This window comes from Pinus tabuliformis, chromosome 2_1, assembly GCF_031772625.1.
Source record: "Pinus tabuliformis cultivar Carrire ecotype Pingquan chromosome 2_1, CPIR1, whole genome shotgun sequence".
NCBI lineage: Eukaryota > Viridiplantae > Streptophyta > Pinopsida > Pinales > Pinaceae > Pinus > Pinus tabuliformis.
This window is the reverse complement of record NC_142299.1, coordinates 289,420,660-289,446,113: the sequence shown is the minus strand read 5'-3', so window position 1 is coordinate 289,446,113 and position 25,454 is coordinate 289,420,660. Positions and strand designations below refer to the sequence as shown.

General features: G+C 36.0%; 1 pseudogene; it reads right to left on the bottom strand.

Moving 5' to 3' along the window:
* Window positions 1-7,361: 7,361 nt before the first annotated feature.
* LOC149199919 (calreticulin pseudogene) overlaps window positions 7,362-25,454 on the bottom strand; it is a 36,256-nt pseudogene continuing 18,163 nt past the window's right edge.

The following is a 25,454-nucleotide window of genomic DNA, read 5'->3' as shown; positions in this document are numbered from 1 at the left end:
ACAAATCATTGATAAAAGTAGATTTCATTTGATCATCCCCAAATTTCAATAAAAATTACTCTTCAAACATATCCCAATTTGTGATTGATCCAGATGGTAGGGAGAAATACCAAGACCTTGCAGATCCTTCAAATGTGTAAGGGAAAAGTCTGCAAACTACATCTTCTTCTGTAACTCCATTGAGATTGATTGCCAACATAAAATTGTGAAGGTGTTCCTCTGCAGGTAAACCATCATTTGGATTATACTTAGGTAACCATCTCTCTGGGTGTTTAGGAAGAGGATGTAATGGTGGTGTCATTTCAACTGCCCCTGGGTTATTCCATGGTTTGTTTTCCATTCTGGGAGTACTAGGAAAAAGAGAAGTTGCAGTTGATGTAGAGGTTGTAGAAGATTGGACAGTTGAAGAGGTTTCCCCTATAGCACTACTGATTACAATAGCACTAGTTGATTGTGATTGAGGAATGTGAATGGAAGGAATTAAAGGATGATAAGAGGAAGGTAAAGGAGAATGAGAAGAAGTGGGATCGACAGAAGGAGTATGAGGTGGGGAAGATGATGTAATCCCACTAGCTGAAGATTGAGTATCTGGAGTATTTTTATTTTTCCAATGAGTGGGTAATGGAAACTCAAAAGGCTTGATTCCAAGTTTTTCACTTTGAGATCTAGTTAAAACTCCAGAAGATTGTAGAGATGAAGTAACACTTCCTTCAGATAAATCGGTCTGAGCAGGTTTTTCTCCATAAATTGAAATTCCTTCCAATCTATGAATTAAAGTTTTCACTTCAGGGGACTCTACAGGTGATTCTGTAGAAGTTTGACTGACTGACTTTGGGAGTGAGCTAGGAGATTTAGTGACTATTTCAACAACTTCAGATCTAGGATTAGGAGATTTAGAATGGGATCTTGAAGTTGGTGGAGACTTTGAGGGAGACTGACTCTTAGAATGACTTTTGGATTTGGGATGAGACTTTGTTTCCATTCATAGTCTGATGGCCCTCCTTCTAGCGCAAAAAATGTTGATGGCCTGAAATGTCAACATCAACATTGGGGGAAACCACCCAGTCGAGACCTCAGAGAAAATCCTTTTCTATTTGGGAGGATGGCCCCAACTGGAATTACGGGACGAGTTTCCTATTATATGAAATCATGCGAAATGGATTGAATAAAAGCATAATTATTTGATATAACTAAAACTGAAAATAAATATTAACAAACTTATTATCTATCCCGAGAATGTTGCTCGTATATGTGCCTTATAGAGATTTCATAATTGACATGGAAATGTATATTATCATGTAACTATGAAGTTAATGCAGAAAAATGATAACTAATTTAATTAAAAGATTAATTAATTTAGCTTATAAATTCGTCACATATATTGGGATCTTGATGTTCATAGTTATAATTTATGATTCCAATCCAACATATCAATAGTGATAATGAATGATTTCTACAACACATATATAATGAAAAAAATCAAATTTCCATTCAACTCTAAACAAAAGAATAACAAAAGGATAATAGTACTCAATATATCATTGCTCTGCTCATGAGAAAAATGGCGATGGTTCAGCTATATATTAAGAAAAACTTGAGTTACAATAGTGCAACTTAAGCCTTCTTTCAAAAATTTAGAACCTCATCTCATGACTAATGGAGGGGATTTACAGCTTCATGATAAAATATAAATGTAGAAAATATAATAACAACTTCATGCGATTTCAACCAACGTAGCCAAAATAAACAAAAAGGGATAAATTTAGAGTCTTTTGCAACAAATTGTCTAAGCTTGGGAGGAAGATTGTCCTCTAGTTCATTGTTGCAACTCATAGATATCTATCATGTTCTTTAACTCGAGTTGAGACTTTGGTTGTATTCACATTTGGCAAATGAAGATTTCATCCCTCAACGCTGGTAGCATTTGTGTTGTGGTATTTGTTAAACATCGACACATCAACCACTGACTATGTGGTTTGACCAAAAATTGTCAATGATTGTCCAAGTTGGTTTTGATAAGTTGATTGATAACCTCGGCTTGCTTCTTGGAGGATTCTTGCCACATTTTAGTAAGTGGTTTGATATCAGGTAATTGTCCCTCGGGACAACTCGATATGAGACTAGCTTGAAACAATTTATCACTAATTTCTTCAATGAGATTATTTGAAATATCCCTTGCATGAAATATTGTTGCTTCTACTTGCTTGAGGTGAACTTCCCATTCTCTAAAAACAATATCTTTGTGTGATTCTTCAATTTTGGGAAGATTGGCCAATCTTCCATCTGTGCTTTCTTTCCATGTCAAGAAACCGGAAATTTTCTCCTCTATGTCCTCAAAGTAAGTCTTGACATCTGATAGTTGGTCTACCAGGGAACTAGTTGTCTTGCATTGATCATGAATATTTGCCAATTTCTGGCAAAATACAATTTGTTGTTGAGAAAGAAGAGCGTTCAACTCTTTTTCCTCCTTAAACTCAGTTAATTCAGGATTGACACTCAGATTTTCAATCCTTCCCTGCAGCTCTTGAATTTGAGAGTCTTGGGCTTGTAAATCAACATCATACTGAACATTGAGGCAGTTAAACCTGTTATGGAACTTTGTGACATGTCCTTGCACATGTTCTGTGATATTTTGTTTCTCAGTTTCAAGGCCCTGTTCTAATAGAAATATCCTTTCTTCTTTCTCCTTTAGCAACTGTTGCACCTCTATAGCTTTATCCATTGTAGTTGAAGCATAGGCATCCGTGAGTTGGGTAATCCTAGAAAGTTCCTCTATAGGAGTTGCCAAAGATACTTTCCAAAAAACCTAAAAAGATGCATTACGAGGAACTAGAGCCTGATACCGGTCAAGTTTTCATTTCTTCCTCTCCCTCTTGACCACAGTCTTGTGTTGAGGACTGTAAAAGACATCTAATGGAGGAATTTCTTCAACTCTTAACACAACCTCGAAAGAAGGGAAAGTGGGTATAATTTCAACTTCTTTGTCCTCCAAAGGCTTCTCAGGAACCTTTGTTGTTATTAGAGTTTGTTCAAATCTTTTGGAAGTGTCTTGAACCTTTTCTTGTGAATGATTTTTAACAACTTGAGGTTCATCAACCTTAAAATTTAGAACCTAATTGTATTGTTCCCATATTTCTTCTAGCCTAGCATTAAGCATAAAACCTTCTGCTTGAGAAGAAGAGGAGGTGATTGTTTCTCTTGACTGAGAAACACCAAAATAGAGGAAATTTCAACCTAAAAGTGGCCTCATAAGGAAAAATAATAAAATAATAGGAAAATAATAAAATAAGAGTTATGAATTTTGGAGGAAAAAGAAGAAAAACTACTTTTTTTTTTGTTTTTTTTTATTATCTCCTTATAGGTTTACTCAAACTTCAAGTGTAGAAACTCGTTGGATGCATAATTAAATTCCACATCTAACGAGTACCCCTTATGCATACTTTTGAGAAGACCAACATTGATAAGAAATGAAGATACATTTAAAAAGCATGTTCAACAATTTTTTTTAATGTGTCTTCAATTTTTATCAATGTGGGTATTCTCAAAAGTATGCATAATGGGTACTCGTTGGATGAAAAATTTAATATCCAACGAGTGTCTACACTTGAAATTTGATTAAACCTATAAGAAGATAAGCCAAAGATACAATTTTAAAAAGCATTTTTTTAATTTTCCCTCCAAAATATTTACATGTATCTCTTTTCAAATTTAAAGGATTTTGATTAGTTTATGTAGGTTTTAACCTCGTACAGAAATTACCTGCATAAAAATTATAATAATAGAAAATAAACAAAGGTGAGAGCATAACACATAAAACAAATATACATAGAGATTCCCCCCTGGATCCCAGAACTGGGAATCCCAAATTGATTTTTCATTATATTACTTTCAATGTTACAATACATATATATACATGCCGAAGCATTCAATACCATGGACCAAAAACCATCGTGGCCAAAACCATGTGTGCAATGCATGCACAAAACCATAGGTAGGTTCGCCCACCTAATATAGGGTTCAAATTTATTTTATAACACAGCCCAACAGTTTATATATTATGTATGTGAAAATTTCATGGGCGTTTTTAGGCTGAAATTTCCTCTAATGGAAGATTGTGTAGAACCAACATTTACAACATCATCAAGAATTGTCCTCTCTAGAGGAATCTGTAATCAATCCATAGGTAGATTTACTGGCATTGAGCCCTGTATTGAGTGAAATGAACCATTTCTTCTGGAGTTAACTATTTCTCTTCTTGTTTCACAACCATTGAATAAGTATAATCCCTCTCAAACAAATCATCAAACTTATCTGGCTCATGGGAAAATTTCATAATGCTTGATGCAGTTGTAACCTTTTTGACAGTTTGATGAGGGTCATATTGTCTGTTGGGAATAGTGGGGAAACTGAGCTCTTGAATAGCATTAATTTTAATGACTGCATGATTGTAGTTATCCAAGGTATATATACCACACTAGACAGGAAAAACAGGCCACACCTTTTTATTGGATTCCTTCAAAACTTTAGAAATGATATTTCCCAACGATCAGATAGGATATCTCTCTAGAAAGAAGTTTTTCAGGAATGAATATAGGTAACACATGAGGGTGGGATAGACTCCCATAGACTCTAACATAGGTGAACAATTCTTCACTGAACCAATTTCCTACTTGGAGCAAGTTAGTTTCAACTTCTGGAGATACCCATGGAGTCCTTTTATCAAAAATAATTTGGTAGATGGGTAGCATGACTCCATGATAGATTTTGTAGAAATGTGGTAGATATTTGGAATCCCAAAGAATATCATGGTAGATGTGAATAGGGGTTGGGTCTTCCAAAGTCCACTTCCAACCCATAGAGGAAAAGTCCATGGTGAAATACAAGGTGTCCATGATATAAGCATGCATATAAAAGGGGGGAATTATGTTCTCAACTCCATAAGCACAACTCCATAAGAGCAACTCCAAAACTGCATTCTAGCTTGTTATCAGTTGAGCTCCATAAGCAAAAGTACCTTAACTTCAGACAGATTCGCATCTAAATCCATCTTTCCTATTATCAACTTCATAAGCACAAATCCAGAACTGCATTTTGTCCTGTTACCAGTTCATCTCCAGACCACAACTCAAAACTGTAAACATCTGATTTTTTAGTTACACATCGGCTGACTGCAATAGATAAAACAGAGTAAAAAATACATCCATAGTTTGCCTAAAAAATAGACAGTCAAAGGTAATACAATCAAAACTTGCCTACATAACCTGGAGCAAAATATCCAAATGTGTTGGCCAATCTTGTTTCCATGAATGTTTTATTCCCAGGAGCAAGCTTTGCAAGACCAAAATCAAAGAATTTTGTTGGAAGCCTATGATCTAGAAGATTTGAAAACTTCAAGTCCTTGTGAATGGTCGTTTTGTAAGCCAGATTGTGTAAGTACCTTCCAAATCAAGTAATAGGCAATCGATTGTTCAAATTGAGAGGCTCGATCCCATTCTGCTATAAATAGAAAAGGTGTTGCCTTAGCATGCCCTGAGCTATCAATTCATAAATTCGAGAAAGCTTTCATTGGATGGCAGACCTTGCCCAACATACTAATCTCTGCCTTAAATTCTTGAGCCCCTTTTTCTTCACTGGGACCATTGAACCATCCTCGATTTTGGATTTATTAACCAAATCACTGCAAGTTATAGTCAAGGCAGGCACAATTTCACATTCACATTCACACTCACTATAACCATCATAAAATTCTTCAGTTGTATGTTTACCCCACCTCTTTCCTTCTTTTCTCTTTCTATTGAAACAAAAATCCCAGTTACTTACACGCACATAAAGAAACTATTTGTATATACATAGAGACATAACGCAATACCTCTACCTTAACCTGTTCTTCCCGTGACTTGAACACAACATCTGCCAAAACTCTGTAGCTTTCGGCCTCTATGAGAGGCCACTCATTGTCATTTACCTATGCTAGAATGCACAAAATCAATATGCAATATACATTAGACATAGAGCTTATTGCTTTCCAAATTTATTTTTAACAAATATTAAGTAGCTTTCTGATTTTATTTCTATTGAAAATTTCTCAAAAGATACAAGTTTTCTATGCAGGTTAACAGATTCATTTGAACTTAGTCATTAAGAATTTGATGTGTCCCTCTCAAAAAATACCTGATACAAATTAACACAAATTTGTTCCAAAACATTTTAGAACATCAAATACGATTGAGCAGAATTTTATAATCTCTCATTAAGCTAACAACATTTGAATTGTTGCTAGAATCTATTAAATTTGGAAGCTAGGGCCAAACTCCACCTTTGACAACTCATATGATGCAACTGACATTTTTATTGGATTCCTCTTTCCAAGAGGTGTAGGATTGATCTAAAGATCATCTCATTTTGACATGTACAAATGGAATTATGAATTTATTTTGTTTATGGACAAATTGTCAAGGTCGGCCAACAATCTAATGTACCTAAGAAGCCCAAAAGACACATCTCTTCACCCTCAACATTGCATATAAATAGTAGATGCATCTACCTCATTTGGACATCATTAATTCTCACACATATATCTCTCTCCTCATCTGATTTGGTCATACTAATTTAGGGCAGCCTTCTTCTCCTCCACATGTGTGAAGTTTGACTGCGATTTTCTATTTTCTGGTTTGACTGAATTGTAGAATGGTTGACCAGCATTGACCAGGAAACAGTTTACATTATTTGACTGCATTTTTCCTTAGAGAAATTTTGTTTGGGAAGGCTGCATTTTTGGGCACATAAATTGAGGCAATCTGAGTTGTTTGACTAGCGTTGACCTCAGGGAATGTAGGTTTAACTCTGTGTTGACCGAGTTTGATTGATATTTTCTTAGGACTGTTTTGGGCTGATTTGGACTACTGTTGGAGGCCAATTTGACTAGGTTTGACTGAGCTGATTTCGTGGTGTAATTCTATTGATTTGACTAGAGTTGACTTTCTAGTTAGGGCATCTTGTTGATTGCAGTTTGACTGGATAGATTTGACTGTGATTGGGAAAGTGAATTTTTTATATTGTACTTTCTCTCTCTACTGAACTTTTGAAGAATAATAAGAAGATTGATCAAAGGGTTCCCCACGTTGGGGTTTATCCCTCGCATGCGCCACATCTTGTGTCTTCTTGTCTTGGCTTGTCTTCTACTGTTTTTATTTATGTTCTATTTGCATTTACTATCATGCTAATGTGATTGCTAATCTAGAAATTGATATTGGGCTAATAAGGAAAATTGAATTAAATTTCTCTTAAGCATATAACATACGGTTGATATCTGAAATTAACAGAATATTTACCCAAACTAACTTCCACCTAATTCATATCACCTACAACTCATTATGCTCAATGTCCTCCTCATCTTCTTCTGGCTCTTTCGCCTCGTAAGTTGTCTCCTCATCATTAGAATCCTTAGAGCCCTCCTCCTCATCATTTGTTTTCTCTTCTGCTTCAAAATCTTCCTTTTCAACATGCTTGTGTTTTTCCCATGTCTCCTATGCAAACTTCTTCACATATTCAGGATCATCACATACTAAAATGTTATTAAATAATGTTCCTGATTTTACTTGCCATAGCTGGATTCCTAATTATTTTAGACTAGGGAAAAAAAAAAGTTATGGATCATCTTTAAAATCTATATTTTCAGTCTTTGTTGCAAACCATTTTCCCTTGTACTTTGGATTCTTGTTTTTCTTTGGCTTCTAGGGTCCTTTGTACTCTGGATTCAGAATGGTTGGAGCTTTCCACTCACCATCCTCCTCATCATCCCAGTCTTTGCCTTTGTGGCACCTGGATATGGAATTTCCTGCATAATGTCATCATATCCCTCAGCCCTTTTGTCTTCTGTATCAAGAATGTATTCTTTGTCTTCCCAGTCTTCTGCCTTTTTGGCATCAGGATCCTTAATTTGTTTTGGTGGAAAAATATCCCAATCAGTGTATAAACTTCCAGAATATTTCTCCTTGTTATCAATGAGAATGCTATAAGTAACAGTAGGGTGAATAATAAAAATATAAACATGAGTAAACGGATTCGTTTCACAAGATACAACCTTCTTCTTAATAGGATGGTTCTTTCCACCATAAGAGAGAATTGCATGAACCTTCTTTTCACTGTAACCACATATGTCTGGACCAAACATGATGTTGTAAGGTGTATCTCCACCAAACTTCTTTTGGTCAACATCACCACTCAATAACTTCACATATCCACCATCGTGGTCAAGTTTTTGCTCATGCTTCATAGAAAATTGAAGAACAAATGTGTTAACCTTGTTGTTAAACTCTAGAAACTCAACCAAAAGGGCAAAGAAATATGCATATGGATGAGTTTGAATCCCTTTTTCATCAGGGTCGTCGTTTCATTTTCCAGTAGTGTGAATCCACTCCCTTGTTGGAACTGCATCCTTCTTCCAATCGAATATCACCAAATGATTTTCCCATCCATCATTGAATCACTCTTAGAGATAAACATGAGCGAAGGATATTGAAGCACAACAAATGAGCAAGAGAGGAGGATATCAAAGCAGAGCACATGAGCAGGAGAGGGCTAGATTGACTAATCCTCTAAATGCCATTTTCAAGGGTCAGACATGAATCTCTACAATTGAAATGTTGGTAAACCTTTAGAAAACATATCTATAAAACTAAAATGCAAGCATACCCATGTCAAACTTTTTGAAGTTGTATGCAGAAACAGTTAAAATTCGAAGAAAAAAGCAGACAGACAATGTCGCTCTCTCGTTGGATATTGTTGCATGAAGAACACAAAGTGGAATAGAAGAAGGTGATGAGTGTTCATTGTGTGACGGGGTAGCCTTGTGAATGAATCATAATAACATAGAAGTAAATAAAAGTATTTCAGTTTTTATTAATTTTCAACACTAGTATTATGATTCTCAATTTACAATTTTGGTCATAATCACATAATTTTAAAAATGTGTTATAAAAAACAATTATCAATTTTGAGCCAAAAACTAATTTTGAAGATTATGCATCATGCTTGGATGATACCAGCTCATAATCTAGTCAATCTATGTGCATATTATACATCATGCTTGGATGATGCCACCTCATAATCTAGTCAATCTATGTGCCCTGTACACTATGATTAGAAGTGAGAGTGACTTCATGTGAATTAAAATTAACCAAATAAAATATAATATACACAAGGAAAAGTAGTGATCTAATTATTAAATATTTTTATCTGTTTTATTAAAATTTTGAATACACTCAAACTTTTATATGATTAAATACACCCACCCATTTGTATGTGACAACTTCAACGGTTAGTGCCCTTTTCGGGGATTCTTATTTTCTCCCAATGAGTGCCTTAGAGGTGATCCAAAATGACTCCTAAGTCTAAGTGTTCCTCACAGAGGAAAAATCAAAGTCCAAGGAAGTTCCTGGAAATAGCCCCATTGTAGAGATCGTCTCGTTCTGAATCTGTTGCAACTTGAATGGGAAAAAAATGGACTTAGTATGTAGAATTTATCGCAGAAAGAAGATGCCCTTTGTTCTTTTGAAAAAGAGGCAAATCTTCAAAAAAATGGCCTAAAAGGCTTTACGGAGAAAAATTGCATCGGAGAAGGTGAAAGACGGACTTAGGCGAAAAGGGGAAGAAATCCCCGACTCCTGATCCCCGACAAATCGGTTCGGAGGAAGGCACATGCACATATAACATAAGGTGAGGACCCCCGGGCCAATGCAATATACCAATCGCCGATATCGGAAGATCGACATTGGTGATGGCATGGGGCTTAATGCGGGACCTCAGTTGGAGCGACTTTGCGATCGTTAAAATTGGCAGATCGGCATCGGCGATGGCATGGGGCGCAAGGTGGGACCCCGAGCTGAGCGACGTTGTGATCACCGAAATCGGCAGATCAGGATATCAGCCATCCCCGATACACAGGGCCGATGCGATGAGTGATGTTGATAAAAAGGCCGGACCCGATGAGATTCCAAGGGCAAATTCCATAATGTTTCAAGTCCGATATGAGCCATTTTTTGGGATTTTCTTTGTATTTGGGATTTTTAACAATAAACCAAAATCCAAAGGAACCCACACCTATGCAACTTGCGAGAACAATTTAAGGGTGGATCCGATGAAATATAAGGAAAAATTCATAATATTTGAAGTTCGATAAATAGTGATTTGGCAGATTTTTCCCATGTTTTACGGTGTTTCTCTATGTAAATAGAGAACACTATTTTTGGGGATTTCAATGCAACGATGGTCCCTCCCATTATAGAATAGGTGGCCACCATCCCTGAAGGCATTTAACAATGATTGCTAATGCTCAGACGGGGATTTGAGCAGACAGAGGCCGAGAACCAGAGAGCCCAGTAAAGGAAACGAACAGACAACGTTGATTGGCTTAAAGCCACAGAATGACAGAAAAGGAAAAAGGGGGAAGCAGTGCTGAGATAGGAGCGTAGAAAGCGAAGCCAATTTAGGAAGCTAAGGCGAACCAGAGCAGAAAGAGCTCAATTGACAGTAGGAGCACCGAAAGCAAAAAGGCAGAAGCGAAAAGAGGTCGAGGGAGAAAAATCAAATGTGCAGAGAAGCCGATGGAGTCACTTGGAGGTCAAGTGAAAAGCCTGAGAGTTGAAGGTTGCAGAAAGCCAAAGAAGCCAGAGCCCAAGAGCCAGAGCCAAGAGCCAGAGCCAGAGCCGAGAGCTTCAAGAGCCAGTGATAAAATGATATCTAAACCCATTATTTTTTTGTAAAACAGTGGAGTAATTTGAGCCAAGAGCTTGTAAAAGGACTTTGCCATAATCCCAGAGAGCCTAGATGAGTTGACTAGAGCTCAAGGAGATGTAGCCCAAGAGTTTTGGGTGAAATCCATATTAAGTTGTTGTCTTATGTGTTTGTTATTTGCTGCACTGTTTGCACTGTTACATGTATTTACATATCAGCATAAACAACAGATTTTAAAGCACATAACAATTAAAATAACCATAAGCATACGCCTATTTTTCAAGCATATTTTACTTCCGCATTAGTTAATCATTTGTGACTTGGGAATATATAAGCTTTGGAAGTGGAAGAGGTTCTTGTAAGTTAAACAAGAAGCCTAAGTGCCCAATTTTCAGATCAGGTGGTATCAAAGCCTGAGTTTTGATTAACCACACCTTCAAAGAAGGTTATATCAGAATGCTTGATTGACAGAGCAGAGATTACTTGTCTAAAAGGTGTTTAAACAGTTATAGGTTGATCGTATGCTTGTTTGCAGACTGACTATTGTTTGAGTTTTTAGAGGTGAAGGGAAAGTTATTGATAGCTCAGTCCAAGAAAGAAGAGAAGGAAGAAGGTATGAAGACATTCTTCTATCCCAAAGGACCTCAAGGGAATCCTTGAAGCACAAGAGGTTTGCTACAAAAGGTTGCTGAATAAAGCACTTTATTAATCTTGTTTGAAGTTCTTTTGTTCATTGGTATAATGACAACTTCTACAAGTGATCCTAAAATTCCTCCTTCATCATAAGACTCTATGATGGAGACTTGAAGCAAAACTTTCTCATCATGATGGACAAGGTGAGAGAAATGTATGAGGATGGAAGAAAGAGCGGCATACTTAGAGATCAGTTGAATTCCATGAAGGAAGAGAAGCAGTTGCTTTCTGACAGACTGCAGGAAATGGAGTGGCAACTTCATATTACAAATATGAACATGAAAAGGATGCATGAGTTGGAGTCACGGATCTTTGTTGCCAAAGAAGCCTTGGTTAGGTATCAGCTTGAAGAAGACATAAAACATTCAAGTTTTTCTTCAAATTCCTCTAAGAATGCTTATATTGGTTCTTTTGAAAAGCATATTAGAGGCATAGGTTCCAAGCTAATGTACAAGATGGGCTATGAAGGAAAAGGCTTGGGTAAGCATGCACAAGGTACTGTTGAACCAATAATAATTGAGGAAAGGCCTAAGTATTTGGGTCTTGGCTATGGAAAATCTTATGGAGAAAGTTCCAAAGCTACCATGAAGACCATTAAAACAGCTCCAAGAAGGAGTTGCATTGCAGGTCTTCAAGAGTGCGAAGATTGTGTTCAGGAGAATTCTATAGCTTGAAACATCACTTGCAGGATGTAGGTGTTCAGAAGCACACACTTGAACCAGAGAGTTGTGGAAACTCTAACAGCCTTGAAGAGATTGATGGTGTTCCAAAGTGAGCCACTTCTTCATTTGCTTCACCTCCTCATGAAGGCAATAAAGGTGAAATAGGCAGGTATAAATTTGGTTCTAAACATGTTCCTTTCGATTTTGCAAAGCATGGTAAATTTCCACATAAGCATGGATAAGAATTGCATGTTCCTTTTGTGGTTTGGATAACCATCATGTTTCTAGATGTTGGAAGGGAATGGCCACATACAGGAAACTTTTGAAGGAAAAGAAGCAAAGAGCCAAAGGTCCATTGGACAAGGCAAATCATGATGTCAAAAGGATGCACATGTGTTGCACTTACTACCATAAGCAAGGGCATCTTGCTGAAAGTTGTTGGACATTGAATCCAACAATGCTTCCACAAAAGCTGAAGAAAGTGGAAAGAGAAGATGGCAGAAATGGATGAAGTTTCCATGGATGATGTGCTTCAGAATGATTCACATGTTGATGCTGATATGTAGACAAAAGAAAAACCTTTGAACTGGATTTGTAAGAAATGGTTAGGGTTCTTTTCCAATTAAGGTTGAATGTCTATTGATGCATCTATTTTCATTTCTTTGATGATGAGATACAAATTGCAGGTTTCTACCAATATGGTGAATGGAAAAAGGTTGAGTAGGAGACTCACTTTGTTGCTGCAACATTATATGTCATTTCAGCTTCAAAAGTACAGTGTGCTTAAGTGAAAGTTGAAGGATGAAATGCATGCATAAGCATGATGTGCATGAACACAGGGATGTTGATGTTTTCCTTATATTTGAACATGTATGTGTAATTAACTTGAAGAGTTGATTGCTTTAATGTAAACATGCATGTAATGTTGACTTGAGGAAAGTTGATTTGGTCTCCAAGATGGAGATAGTGATGAAATGTTTCCTCTTTTGAAAAGAGTCCCAATGGTCTTTTTCTACATGCTTGACTTGAAGGGTCATTTGTTTTAAAGGCATTTTTTGTGGGCTTGTTGTATAGTCCATCATTTGTATGAAGATATAAGACATGGGGGTGTTCACAAGATGTGAAATCTGTTTCTTTTGTTGAAGCAGGAGTTTAGTCCATCCAGTTGTTGTCTATATTCCTGTTGTTGTTAACAGTTGTTGTTGACAGCTTGTTAAAAAGGTACAAATGAAAGTTTTGTGGAGCAGGTGTACTTCACATTTGTGTGAGCCACCTTGGATCAATGATCAAGGCAGAGAAGTCCAAACTACCTTCTGTGACCATCTAAGCAGGAGTTCTACAGGAAGGAAAAGAAGAAGGCAGCTCTTCCTAGGAAGACCAGCCCATCCAGGAAGGGAAGTCATCAGAGGCTTTGGTTCAGAGGCACTATGCAAGGCAAGTGTACGGAGGCTGAAAGAAGAGGGTGAGTCACTCTCATTTACTATTCAGATTAGTATATCAGTCTTTTGGAGACCAAAAGTTCTTTTAGTGGGAAGGCGTGATCCAAAATGGATTTTGGATAGACTCCTATGTCTAAGTGTTCCTCACAAAGGAAAAATGAAAGTCCAAGGAAGTTCCTGGAAATAGCCCCATTTCAGAGATCGTCTCGGTCTGAATCTGCTACAACTTGAATGGGCAAAAATGGACTTAGTATGCAGAAGTTATTGCAGAAAGAAGATGCCCTTTATTCTTTGGAAAAAGAGGAAAATCCCAAACACATATAATGAGGAAATACCTCATTACTATTTATTTTCTCCTAAGCGGCTCTTCTTTTATCATCATTCATAAGCCCTGATGATGGATCCCAGTTGGGATTTGAAACGTTGGCATAAAAATGTTCATATTGTGGATTCTCCGGTAACTGACTCAAAAGAGGAAAATCTTCAAAAAAAATGGCCTAAAAGGCTTTATGGAAAAAAATCGCATCGGAGGAGGTCAAAGGCGGACTTAGGCGAAAAGGGGAAGAAACCCCCAATTGCCGATCCCCGACAAATCGGGTTGAAGGAAGGAACATGCTCGAATAACATAAGGTGAGGACCCTCAGGCCGATGCAATATGCTAATCGCCGATATTGGCAGATTGACATCAGCGATGGCATGGGGCTTAAGGCGGAATCCTGGGCTGAGCGACATTGCGATCGCCAAAATCAATAGATTGGCATCAGCGACGGCATGGGGCTTAAGGCAGGACCCCGGGTCAAGTGACATTGCGATCACCGAAATCGATAGATCGGGAGATCGGCCATCCCCGATACACAGGGCCGATGCGATGAGCGATGCCGATAGAAAGGCCATACCCAATGAGATTCCAAGGGCCAATTCCATAATGTTTCAAGTCTGATATGAGACATTTTTCAGGATTTTCTTTGTGTTTGGGATTTTTAACAATAAACCAAAATCCAAAGGAACCCGCACCTATGCAATTTGAGATAGTGATTTAAAGGTGGATCCAATGAAATATAGCGTGGAATTCATAATATTTGAAGTTTGATAAACAATGATTTGGCAGATTTTCCCCGTGTTTTACAGTGTTTCTCTATGTAAACAGAGAACACTATTTTTGGGGATTTCAACGCAATGATGGTCCCTTCCATTACAGAACAGGTGGCCACCATCCCTGAAGGCATTTATTAATTTTTGTTAATGCTCAGAGGGGGATTTGAGTGGACAAAGGCTGGGAGCCAGAGAGCCCAGAAAAGGAAACGAACAAATAGTGTCGATTGGCTTAAAGCCATAGAATGAAAAAAAAGAAAAAAGGGGAAGCAATGCTGAGACAGGAGCACAGAAAGTGAAGCCAAAGTAGGAAGCTAAGGCGAACTAGAGCAGAAAGAGCTCAATTGAGAGCAGGAGCGCATAAAGCAAAAACACAGAAACAAAAAGAGGCTGAGGGAGAAAAGGTGAATGCGCAGAGAAATTGAGGGAGTCACTTGGAGGTCAAGTGAAAAGCCAGAGAGCTGAAGGTTGCAGAAAGCCAAAGAAGCCAGAGCCAAAGAGCCAGAGCCAAGAGCCAAAGAGAGAGTCGAGAGCCAAGAACCAACAGCCGAGAGCTTCAAGAGCCAAGGATAAAATGGTATCTAAACCCGTTGTTTCTGCGTAAAACAAAGGAGTTGAGCCAAGAGCTTGTAAAAGGACTTTGCCATAATCCCAGAGAGCCTAGTTGAGTTGACTAGAGCTCAAGAAGATGTAGCCCAAGAGTTTTGGGTGAACTCCATATTAAGTTGATGTCTTATGTGTTTGTTATTTGTTACACTATTTTCACTGTTACATGTATTTACATATCAGCACAAACAACAGATTTTAAAGCACATAACAGTTAAAATAACCATAAGCATACACCTATTTTTCAAGCATATTTTACTTCCGCATTGGTTAATCATTTGTGACATGGGAATATATAAGCTTTGGAAGTGGGAGAGGTTCTTGTAAGTTAAACAAGAAGCCTAAGTGCCCCATTTTCAGATCAAGAGGGATGCTCATAACCTGTTCCCCTGATTTGATTTTAGGCAAACTATTTGAATTAAATAAACATTTAATTGCATGGTTACAGATATCGGAAGCTAGGCATAACATAGATATATTGAAAGCTAAACATAACTAACATATTATCTTTGAGGGGAAAAAAGTGTTTGGATAATGAGAAAGAGAGACCTGAAGAATTGAAAGGGTATTATTTCTTAAGGTAACTAGACCATACACAGTATACACACTTAACTGATCACTTGCAGTGTGATCACGAACAAAGCATTAGAGATTGTTGTAGGGGAATTATGCATCTTGGTGAACAAACACTACATGATTATTTTTAACCTCTTGAATTCATAGGGAGATCCTTTTTAAATCGACTTGTTTTTTGTTCAGTTAGTTCATTTCCCCTCCAACCCTTATTTTTAATCTCGAATAGTTTGATAATTTAGATCCATAAAAATAGAATTTTTATATAAGCCCAATACGCAAATTGCCTATGGATCAACTTATGTTTTTTTCTCCCATCCTACTATTGGTTGTGTTTATCTAATTGGTATCTCTTGACGAGTAGTAATATCTTGGTTTATTTTCCCTTTCAAATTGGGCTACAAACAAATTGTGATGTTAAATAATTACACAATCATTGAGTGTTGTGCTTTGTCTCACACACACACACAAATATATATATATATATATATATATTCTTTTTCTTCCAAAGTCATTAGTGATAACATTATGTTATTATGTCTTACCCAACCACCAAGCCACATGTAGGTCGTCCATTGAAGCACTAATTGCATTTAACCTAGACCCCTAGTTTGAGGCCAAATAATAAAGCTAAGCATTTGTATTTCCATATCATTGTACATTAAACATCAACACCATGATGAGTAATCTTGTGCATAAGTTGTGAGTAATGCACTCCTCACAGCCATAACAACTACGATAACCACTATGCAATATGAACTTTGGAGGGTATAAAGAGAAGGCCGAAACAAAGTTTTTAATGTGATGCATTTGCCTTGAAAAGTCCAAAAGTTAACTATAATATTAGAGTTTAGTGAAAAAAATTAAATTTAAATTTAAATTTTTTTGTTATTTAAAATATTTTTTTTTGGGTCCATTACAAGGCATCCATGCAATGCATTCTTTCCGAGCTTTTCTCTTCCTCATAAATATGTTGAAATGACCCTTTTGGCGAGCTTTTTCCCTAATGAAGCGCAAAGCAATAATAATAATGTGAGACCAATTCCATTTGTATCAATTTTTTGTCAAATTTAACAAAATTATAATCAATATTTTATAATTTTTTTAAATTTTAATTATAAATTTATTATATAATTACGCCGTAAGGCGTTTCTCTCTAAAATCAACTATTCTAACTGCTTTCATGTCATAATCTGTGCCATTAGATATTTTGTTAGACGATTAGGTTAAGATGATCCGTTGATTTGAATTGGATGACGGTTGCTAGCTTTCCCAACCGCACAAACTACTCTGGCTTGTGAATCAAACGTGTTTATTTTTCCTTGCGTTTTGTTGGGGATAGTTAATCCGTTGCAACTGCTCTGGAGATGGCCCAACACCACGTAGTTGGACTCCTCACCATCATTGCCAGCGATAGATCTGTGGCCAATTTCATTGCTCGAATTCGAGCGGAGAGCCTCGTCGAGCGTTGATGGATTTTTCTATGGTGTAGCAGCGAGAGGAGCCGGCGCAAATATATTTGTTGGAAATCGGCCCTCCATGATGCCCATTTCCCACCTCCAGAACGCATCGCCATATGATAAGTAGCTCAGCAAATTTCCAAACTAAATTTTTCTCTGCCATTGCGCTTTCCCTCGGTTGTTTCTACTATATGTAACACAATTTTCATGTTATCATTATAAAGTAAGTACGTTCCAGCTGTATATTGTCAACGATATTCCTAGCTTGTTGAATTTTCTTTCTAATGCATGTGTGGAGTTATAATATAAAATGTATTGGCCTATTTTTCATTCTTCATATACTAATGAAATTTAGAATCACAACTTTTCCAATTATCTAATTGTGGATGCAGAAGTGGGTTTGCATTTGAATAAGGAGAAGCAGAAGTGTTCAGCGTTTATAGGTGAATCCTAGGTTGAGTAGATCATTTGAGTAGGTGCTACTTATGAAATAGCTCGAGGCACGCTCATATATATATTTTCTCATGATGTATGATTAAATAATGACAATGTTATGCAGATAGAAGGATATTTATTCTATTTCTTAGGGTACATAATAAGCAAGTTGAAAGTCATGCATGTGTTGCTTGTCTTCTTTCATACAATGTTGATAATTAATTTAGTTATTTCTTAGTTTAAAAACATGACTTAATTCTCGATGTTTTGTGGGTTGAATAATTGTGATTAAGATTGATTAAAAAAATAGCATGTATTGATGTTTTGATGTTTTGTTGGTCGAAAAATAGTGCAGTGAAATCCTTGTTCTCGAAGTTTTAGAAAATACTAGAAAATACCCAAAGACGTTTTAGAAAATACTAGAAAATACCCAAATTAATATCCAATTTTAGAAAATACTAGAAAATACCCAAATTAATATCCAATTGATCCTAAAACCTTCAACCTTATTAAAATGTGTGTATCCTTTACTTTCTTTTCCTACAATGGTATTTTCTATGAACACCTCAACTTTATTAAAATGTGGGTATCCTCTACCTTCTTTTCCTACAATGGTATTTTCTATGAACACAGAAAGAATGACAATGGGATCTAATGATTTTTTATATGTCATGATTCTCCTTGAATTTGACAATGGGATCTAATGACTTTTTATATGTCATCATTCTTCTTGAATTTATGCCTTACGACGTTTCCTTTGCAACATCTGATGCAAATGCTAGTTTATAGTGTCAGTGTAGACAACAATCTCGAGAAGCAGGCGGTCCTGTTGTAGGACGGACTGCGTAGACCTTTGTTTTAGAGAGCAAATTATATTCCAACACTTAAACTACTTTCTTTAAAATAAAATAATATTTAAATATAATATTATATTAATTTTTCTTTAAAATACTTTATAACTTCTAATAGTGTAATAATATATTTATTAAATAAAATAAGAATATTATATTTTAATATAATAATATATCTCAATATTCATTTATTTTTATTTAATAAATAATAATATTATCAAAATATTCGAAACTATAAAATATTTAAAAGAAAATTATTAAGCAAGGGCTAAGCTGCCGCGTAACACTTATTTATTTTATTTTTACATAGTTATTTTATGAAAAAATAATAATATTTATTTATTTAAAGAAAGATAAATTATAATATATGAAATTACTATTGACTTATTGTTTCAAATGATAATGTGTTATGACGATATGATAAATAATTTTATAAATTATTTTTTATGTCCATAAATCATTATATCTTGTGGGTTCATCTTTTTGTAGGTTTTTAATCAAACATATTTAGAGCTCATGCCACCATGTAGAAATATAGAGTTATATCAAAAGTAACAATTATGTTATCATTATAAAATGAAATTATGTTATGATTATATAATGAAATGTGAGTGAAAGTAAGGAATAAGGTTAAATTTTTATTTAAAATGATTAAAAAATATTAAATTTAAGTTAGTGTTAAGGTTTAGAATTTAGTTTATTTAGGTTTTATTGATTGGTAAATTGAGATATTTTGTTAATTGTAAATTTGAATTGTTAAGTATAAATAGATATATTATAAAAAATAGTTGTTCTAAAAATAACTTGAATATATTCCTTAAAAAAATATAAATATTAAAAATAACGTTGTTTTATTTACTTCGTGAAACTGAAACTTAGTGAAACTGAATACTTTGTAGATAACGTTTAGGTAGAGGTTGCCCGTGAAGATTGCTTTGGATGCTGCTTGTCATCTTGCTTATCTCCCTAAGGATTAACAGACATATGTCATTCATCGATATTTTAAGACATCCAATATTTTACTGAAGAATAATTTTCATGCTAAAGTAGTCGATTTTAGTCTTGCTAAGGAGGCTCTAGAGGGTTGTTGAAATTATTTATCTACTTGAGTAATGTGCACTTTTGGGAAAACCTCGTAATAGGGCCTTGTCCAATCCTTAGAGATAAAGATTGGTTGGAAGAGCTTGGAGATCCTAAGTTTGGTGGAAAGTATACAAAGAAATACTTTGTATATGTATGTGCGATAGCAGCTGCTTGCATACCACCTGAAGCAAACCAACGACCAACTATATGGGGGGAGGTTTCGTCTTTAAAAATGGTTCAATGAACTAGTGAGAATCATCATAGTAGAGGAAAAGATGGATTGAATAAAACTCAGACCAACTCCAATCGTCATCCTACTTCAAATAGATGAAATATTGGACCATCATCAATCACTTTTTAGTCAAACAGATCATCATCAATATTTTTTTACCTGGTCCATTTTCTGCCTTAAGCAGAATTGACTATGACAATAATTTATAGTGTTTATAAGCTGACGAAAATAATTCCTAGCTTCATATTCAATTATTTTCTAAAGATAATCATTTTTTTTAGAAAAGTCATCCCCTCTCACATATTCCATAATGAGATAAATCCTCTTCTTACTAACCAAAACCTCAAACAAGCATGCAATATTGGGATGCTTAATAAGCTTCATCTTGCTAATCTCTTGTTTGACCTCTCTGTGTTATTATGGAGAGTATAGTTCCCTCGAAGAATATTGTTATGGTGTAGTGATTGACAACTCACAATGATACTGTTGGGTTGTGTTATATTCTTTCCACGACTAACCTACGTAGTTAAACGGGGGGTTAGAGGGGGGTGGGTAGCCGCCCTCTACGGGGTCTGGGGCAGTGCCCCGGGAAATTTTTTTTTGGACCCTATATTAGATTGGGCGAACCTACCTATGGTTTTGTGCATGATTTTCGCACATGGTAATGGACGCGATGGTTTTTCGGTCCATGGTATTGGATGCTTCGGCATGTATAAATATGTATTGTAACATTGAAAGGAACATAATGAAAAATCAAGCTGGTAGTCCCGGTTTTGGGATCCAGGGAAAAATCTCTGTGCATATGTGTTTTATGGGTTATGCTCTCGCATTGTTTATTTTCTTTGTTTAAGAATTCGTATGCAGGTAATTTCTGTACAGGGTTAAAACCTACAGATACATCCTCAAGACCAACCAAAAATCGATGGCATGAGACACCCCCTTCCTCGTTGAATTTTAACAGGATGGGGGAGCTCAAAGGGATTTGTGCCAATACCACTTTGCTTGATCAAAGTCCAAGATTTTTTGAGAGACCCTCCTATCTGGTTTTCAAAACTGAGGAGAGGGGATTCCTCAAACTCCCAAGTGGTTTTGTTGCCAAGGCCACATGTCCTTCCATCCAAATTTTAAATTTTATTGCATCAAGAAATCCTAAAATATGTATTATTATAAAAAAAATCATTTGATAAAAAAATGGCACTTTTATGTTATATATCATAATAAACAATATTAAAAATTATAAACTTGTTGTCTCAATAATGAATCAATGTACTTTTAACAACTCATTATTATTATTAGTCCCTACCATCTAGCAATGGCATGGGACTATAGTAATCAGAATCCTCTTATAAGCATTAGTTGGCTCATAATTAACCTAAAGTTTTTAAGTTTTTAGTCCCTACATGTTTTTTGCTGTGTGCTTTTTACAATTCAATGGATTTCACCATCTTATTTGGCCTCTTCCCGAGGCGGGGAGGCCAAAACCATAGACTAGGTTGATCGATTTAAATTCTATTTGAAACTGTTGAATTAATGTTGGCATTAATTTAAAACATTAAATGTTATGTGAATGTTTTGCAAAGCCAAGCAGAGTGTTTAGTTGGTTGGGTGGGTGTCTAAGTCATTTAGAGTGGTTGAACTCGCCACCTGTGAATGCATGTTGCTTCCGTGTCTACAGTGGCGTCTATGGGAGATGGAAGCTGGTAAGAACTAGAGGATTCTATAGTTGGCGAGAACGGGAGGATAATACATGTGTTTCTAGTTGTGTTTCTTAGCTTTGTTTCTCGTGTTTCTTCCAGAGGAAAACCAATTGAGGGAACAAGAGGGAACAAGGGAGATTTGGAACCAGGAGAAGCCAGGTTTTGTGTTTCTTCAGGTTAGAAATTTGACAAATCTAAGTGCTTAAGTTGTATTAAAATTCCAACAAATTCTCGTAATTCCTTTAGCTGAGTACAACCACAAAGCTCCAGCCTTATGAGGGATGTATGATTGCTTAAATCCGGAAGAACCTGAAGATTTGTACAGTAATTCAACTTCAGTACTTTTAGATTGTGGGTGCCCTGCAAAAGCATTGTCCATTAACCAATTTAGTAAGTATTTCCCAGTATTTATTTTTGGTAATATGAGAGCTTTTATTCATAGTGGAATTGGAAATTACATGCAAGCAATACAAGCTTTATTTTTTGTTTATATTTTGCTTTCCTAATTACCTTTTCATCAGACAAAGTTGTCCAAATTGCCTCGATGTCTTTGCTGAAACTAAAATCTAGTGCAACTAGTTGCTACATATTCCATTCACATGGTAAGCATTTCAGTGGGCATTTTTCCCATCTTAGCCATTTTATTTCTTGAGGCATTTGTGCAAAGTCTCCCTCAATGAGAGCTCCATCCAATCTCAGCCATTTTATTGCTTGAGGCATTTGTGCAAAGTCTCCCCTAATGAGAGCTCCATCCAACCAACGCAGTCGCAAATTACACATTGTTTTCAAATTGTACGTTTGCAATGTAACTTCTTGCTGAAGGTATGTTAGACACCTGAATAGAGCAGAATTCATACAATTTCATTAGCATGAATCCCAACCTACATGCTACAACAATTTAAAAGCAACATGCTGCCCATATGGCATGCCAAAAATCACCCTAGGACTGAATATGTAAACTATGCAATAGCAACTAGGTGGATGATGAAGAATTTTTTTTAGACACCCCATCTAGAGCAACATAAACTCTGGTAACAGGATCAACCACCCCCTATGTCTTTGCTTGCTTCAATTCCCTTGTCCTCGCCTATGCTGGCGGCTTTGGAGATCTGGCTAACTTGACTGTACTAGTATATATGAGGTTAGGCTTTTATTCATAGTGGAAGTGGAAATTAAATGCAAGTAATACAAGCTTTATTTTTTGTTTATATTTTGCTTTCCTAATTAACTTTTCATTAGAAAAAGTTGTCCAGACTGCCTTGATGTCTTTACTGAAACTCAAATCTACTACAGCTAGTTGTTGCATATTCCATTCACATGGTAAGCATTTCAGTGGGCAGTTTTCCCATCTTAGCCATTTTATTGCTTGAGGAATTTGTGTAAAGTCTCCCTCAATGAGAGCTCCATCCAACCAACACAGTTTCAAATTACACATTGTTTTCAAATTGTTGGTTTGCAATGTAACTTCTTGCTGAAGGTATGTTAGACATCGTACCTTTTCTGTTCCCTGCACAGAGCAGGATTCATACAATTTCATTAGCATGAATCCCAACCTACATGCTACAACAATTTAAAACTATCTACTAGAATTACCATTCAAGATGTTAACATTAATATTTATCATCAATATGGTACTAATCTGACTCCAAGAAACATGAACCAATTATAACATTTGATTTGTTCTAATGGCAATATTTGAATTCGTAGCTTCTACATTTTCAATCAAATTTGAGATTCAGATCACATAAACAAATTTGGAGCTAAGTGAGAGTTCCACTCAGACTTGGAAAATGGAGGGCCAGTCAAAAGCCACCGATAGCCACAGGGCTAGAGGAGGGCCAAATTTCGATTCTGTTCAACCTAAATTCTAGGCATTGCTAAGACAGCAAACCTGCAACAACAACATATGTGAAGACGCAAATAGGGTCTGTTTGAACTTTGATCAAGTAACCTCATCCAAGAATTTTGGACAATGTTCTCTTCAACAACTAATGAAATTAAAGAATCAGGAAAACCAGTAACCAAGTTCTTAAGCTTAAGACCTGCTTGAGAACCATTGATTACAGATGCAAAAATAACTTCAAAGACAAGACAGAAAAAGGATAACAAATCACAATATAGTATATGATACAAGCATACAACAGAAGAAAGGAGAGAGTGAGACATACTGTCTCCAAAACTGTGTTTTTATTAGCCATGAATGCACTGTTTTGTAGCGTCCTCGTAAGCCTTGAAGGCGTTCCTCCATTCTTCTATGGACCCTTTTTCTACAACAATTTCACTTTGCTACGGATCCAACAGTAGTTTCATTCTACAACAATGGATTAGACAAGTGTAAGACATGTAGATGAGGTCACCGCTGGCACATTGCGTGATCCACCCTCGCCACAAGTAAAAAAACATAATCGAAAACCTCGTTTGGGGTGGCTCCAAGCAGGTATGCTCCATCTGGGTTCTATCAATAATCACTCCTGGAAATAACAAGTCTTTCGTGGCAAGGACTTGCTGCCTTCGCAGCCTTTCCTGTTCTTCTATAAACCCTTATTTTTTTTTTTTTACAATAGTAAAAAATTAGTTTCATAACTAACTTAGACAATTAAATTTTGGGGGGAAATAAAAGTCAAAAAAGGAACCAAATGGGAGTTCAAAGATTTTGATATCTAGTAGTTGTGCAATGTATTGATCATTTAGAAACAATTAATGAAGATTCCATTTTTTTAGTAAAGTTGCAGTATGCGCATTTAGTTTTCTTTGTGTATTTATTGTCTCATACTTTGTTTTCTTCTATCAAGATTGATGCATGTAACAACTAGATTCATTTTTTCATAAAAAAATAGCTTGATTCAAGATTAGAAAATTACTTATGTTGTTGATAGTTTCAAATATTCCTTGTGATTTGAGAAAATTACATTCATAAGTGTTCCATCTTTTCAAATAATACACTCATATATTCTGTGTTTTCTTATTTCCTTCATCATTTCACTCTCAACGTTTCATCTTAAATTATGTTTGGCTTAAGTTTTAAAATCTTGTCTCTCCTAGTTTTGCTTCTTGTCATGATACTAATTTTAGGTTCTACAACCCTTAAAGTATAATTTGGCCATTTTGATTGCAATTGAAAAGTCTTTGAGTTAGACTAGTCATCGCATTTATACAGTTCAACTCCAACCAATTTTTCTTAAATTTTTCATGGAGATAAGATGCTTGGGCACTAATTACCTACAGCTAGGAGTTGTCTCCAGGAACACAAGAACTATCTCAACCAAGTCTAGAAAGGCTTCACCAACCTTTCTCTCATCTAACTCATCATCTCTACTATATGATCTCTTCTCCATGTTATATTGTGTCGTTCTACTAATCATTCCATTCTTCTCTTCTATTGGTAAGATTTCCTATGTGTTGGGCATGGAATCCCCCCATAGCATGTTTTGGGGCTTAAAGCCCAAGTTTTGAGTTAATATTGTTGTAAAGCTCCGCGAATTGTGGGTGTGAAATGTATGTTAGAGTCATAGCGTTGTCTGCCCTAAGTTTGAATGTAATGTCGGCCTACCCATGGTCCGTGAACCATGGGATTGTATAAATATAGCAAGGCTCTGAGTTGTAAATATATCATAGAAAGTAAGAGTGAAGTATGAGATAGAAGCAGAGGACAAGTGTTTAAGTGTAGATTGGGTCATAGAGTAGGAGAAGGCTCTGCAGCTAAATGCGTAGAGGCCTAGTTGTCCGCAACTGAGTGTGTGGACCCCTGCAGCTGAGTGTACAGAGTGAAGTTGAGTCTGTAACCAAAGGAACAGAATAATAAAGAGAAATTTTATCTGAAATACGTGTATCTGTCTTGGGTTATTATCTGCTAAATATGAATTACAATTATATTGTTTATTTACTGTGCACACTTGT